This window comes from Anas platyrhynchos, chromosome 10, assembly GCF_047663525.1.
Source record: "Anas platyrhynchos isolate ZD024472 breed Pekin duck chromosome 10, IASCAAS_PekinDuck_T2T, whole genome shotgun sequence".
Taxonomy (NCBI): Eukaryota; Metazoa; Chordata; class Aves; order Anseriformes; family Anatidae; genus Anas; species Anas platyrhynchos.
The window spans coordinates 22,978,848-22,981,910 of record NC_092596.1 but is presented as its reverse complement, the minus strand read 5'-3'; the positions used below and the strand labels follow the sequence as shown (position 1 = coordinate 22,981,910).

Here is a 3,063-nt window from a genome sequence, read left to right as displayed (position 1 = left end):
CCGGCTAAGCATGAGGTGTTAATGCTGCTAAATGGCTGCAAATGTTGACGTTAAAGGCTGCCTGCTGGCCATTTCCAGGTGACATATCTGGGGATTCGGGGCTATTTCATTTTCCAGCCTTTTTTAAGGCTTCAGGCCCCATCCATAAATTACAGCTGATGACAAAAGTGGAAGCTAACAGTGGCAAAATTAGGCCCACAGGCAAAATAATTATATATACAGCCTTTAGCAGTGAGGGAGAAAGCCATCAATCAGCCCCCAATTATTCACTAGTTAATCAGCTCTGCCCTTCCTTTATTGAAGGGTTACAGTGTAATTAAGTTGGCAGCATCCTTTTAATTCATCAAACATACAACACATGGCGGTGTTTGCTGCAATCAGGGGACAGCACCTTTGTGTGCCTGACCCCTGGCACTGCTGCAGGAGACGAGGGAAACTTCAGAGGTAAGAGAGACTATTTATGCGGGAGCACAGCGCGCCAAGCCACCACGGGGCTTGGGCAGGGCGTTCAATAGCATTGCTGCGTTTCAGTGCCGTGCAGACAGCAGAAACACACGCATCCACGCCTACATTGACTCAGCGGTGGGGAGGCCCCTCCAAAAAACTTGGCTGGCCACAGTGAGCGGGGTTATTCCTGTATCACTCAGAGCGGGTGGCTCCGGAGCGCTGCAGCGGTGAAGACGCCCTGGATCCCAGCAAAGCCTCCCCGATAATGGGGCAGCAGCAGACAGCCAAGCATCACCCTGCTTTGGTAATGGACCTCTGAAAGCATTCTGAATGCTCCCAGGCCAGCAAAGCAGATGCGAAAAACAAAGTTTTAATCTGTGAATGCATACAACAGCTATAGCTTCCATATCTGTCTCACTTATATTTCTATATCAGCTTAAGTAATGCTATATGTTCTTCATGTCCCTTTTCTCCCCATATTTACCTGCTCATAAATCTGTTTTCCTGCCACATATGCCTCCTGCTCACTGCATCCTTAGAGATGCAGAATGTCCTAAGTGTCCTTGCTACCTTGCAGATCAGATACCAAATTATTTATTCATAAACAAGCTCTGTGTTTCTAACCTCCTTGTAATAATGGTGTTATACAATCATTGGCTATACTGCATGATATGGGCAAACAAAACCAAAAACCTCAACATCTGAATGCACTGGGAATCTCAATGTTCAGAAGCGCTGGCTTTTTTGACAAAAATATTTATTCCTCTCAAGTGAAAAAGCATTACCCTGGTGGACACCTTTTAATGGTTATTTTACCTCATACAGGCTGACTGAAGACATTTGCAAGTTTCTCACAATTTACCAAAATCCCTCTTCTAAAGATGCAGAAATTGGTATTTTACTTTATTCTGGCTATGCCGTTTTGTTTCACTGGGGGGTGGCAGCCCAGAATCATGTCTCTGCCCAGAAATCTCTAAGGTGTCAGTCAGCAGCTTCCAACTGAGATTTGCCATGAGTCTAAAGGAACGTGGACCTTTCCTGGTTCTTTAAATCCAATTTCATTGTCATAATTTTATCAGTTTCCATGCTGAAAGGGAAACAAACAACCAGGGAGCCCAATGCTGATGGAGCTACTGGGGGACACCAAGAGCACAAACGCAGCCAGGCCTAGCCCTTCCCCTGTCAGCAGCCCCTCTATTCTTTGCCCCACTCATTTGCACATTATCTGGAGCTTAAAGACTTATGATGGTGGGCCACATAAAACACAGATGTCCTGTGTGCTATTCTCTCTCTCAGCAATTTTACCCCATCAGATACCCTACAGCATGCCGAATTTGCAAGGTTCATTCTCCAGAGTTGGGAGCTCAGATGAAGAGGGGAGACAGAAGGTGAGAACATTGACTCTCCTGGCTAGGAGCTGTCACCATCTTTGTTAGTCGTATGAGTTCCCCCAAAGCTAAGGGAACCTGATTTTCTGAAGTTACTTTGGCTCTTTGACCACTAAATACCCGTTTGGATGCTGCTGAGCTTTGTTGGCCAGATCCCATGGAGGGAGACCTCTTGCCAGCTGCCGCTAGCAGAGCTCCTTGCCATCCCACCCATGCTGGAAACTGAACTGAATCGAGCCACTGGGTGTCAAAGTGAGCTACAGAAGAATCTGTCCCCTCAAAGAAATTTTCATAAAGCAAAATTCATATTCTTGCTAACAAAACACTTGTCAACAGTAAATTAGTGTTTATTTATTTGTTGAACGCACACAGCTTTTTACTTTTTTTTTTTTTTTTTTTTCATTACAGAATCTTGGGCTAAACAATTTAGATCCTGCATTATCTCAATGTCAATAAGTATCATTTTTTTTCCTAAAGAAAAAGCATGCCATATTGCAGACAACCTAAAGTCATAACTCAAGACAACACAATCATGTCATAATATAATTTTATACAATGAGATTGTATCTGTTGTTATTGAGGGTCATTGAATTCCGTCTGTCAGTGTTATTTTATTGAATAGGTTCAAGTAATAGTTTGTGCTGATTATCAGAAAGTATGTTTAAAAACTGTCACTGTGTTTATATCCTTCAGGGTTGCATTTAAATTATGTAGATAAACAGGATCAAGCAGTGTGTACTGCAATGAAGTACAGTCCTTGATAGAAATTTCAGAATAAAATTTATGTGAAAATTTCTGGTAGAACTTTGTACACACTGACTCTGTTTTATATGAAAAAGGTTGAATACATAAAGCGCACGTGGATTTTTTGACATAAGCATAGAGTATAAGACTTAATGTAATATATTCACAGTTGACAAACAATGACCAAAAAGGAAAATCTTCATTATCCATTATGAAAAGTTATACCCAAGCAAGAAGTAATTTTTAAAGGTGACTTAATTCAAATTTTAAAAATATTCAGAACTTATTCAAACCTATCACAATCACATGGGCAAGGAAAGATTTTTTTAAACAAAATTTGTATTACGGTAAACTGCCATCTGCAATTTTCAATCATGCAATAAAATATTTCTTAACAGTGATTATGTATGTAAACCACATCATATTTTTTCCTAACTACCTAATTTTTCTATTTTAATATACAATTTAAAATTCATTGCATCTT

The 3,063-nt window shown here is 40.8% G+C and overlaps 1 long non-coding RNA gene across 1 annotated transcript; it reads left to right on the top strand.

Annotated features, from left to right (window-relative positions):
- The first annotated feature begins 325 nt into the window (after positions 1–325).
- Positions 326–2,629, top strand: LOC119717919 (uncharacterized). The gene is made up of 2 exons (XR_005268290.2): positions 326–444; positions 532–2,629. It is a non-coding gene; the product is annotated as an uncharacterized lncRNA (long non-coding RNA).
- The last annotated feature ends 434 nt before the right edge of the window (positions 2,630–3,063 follow it).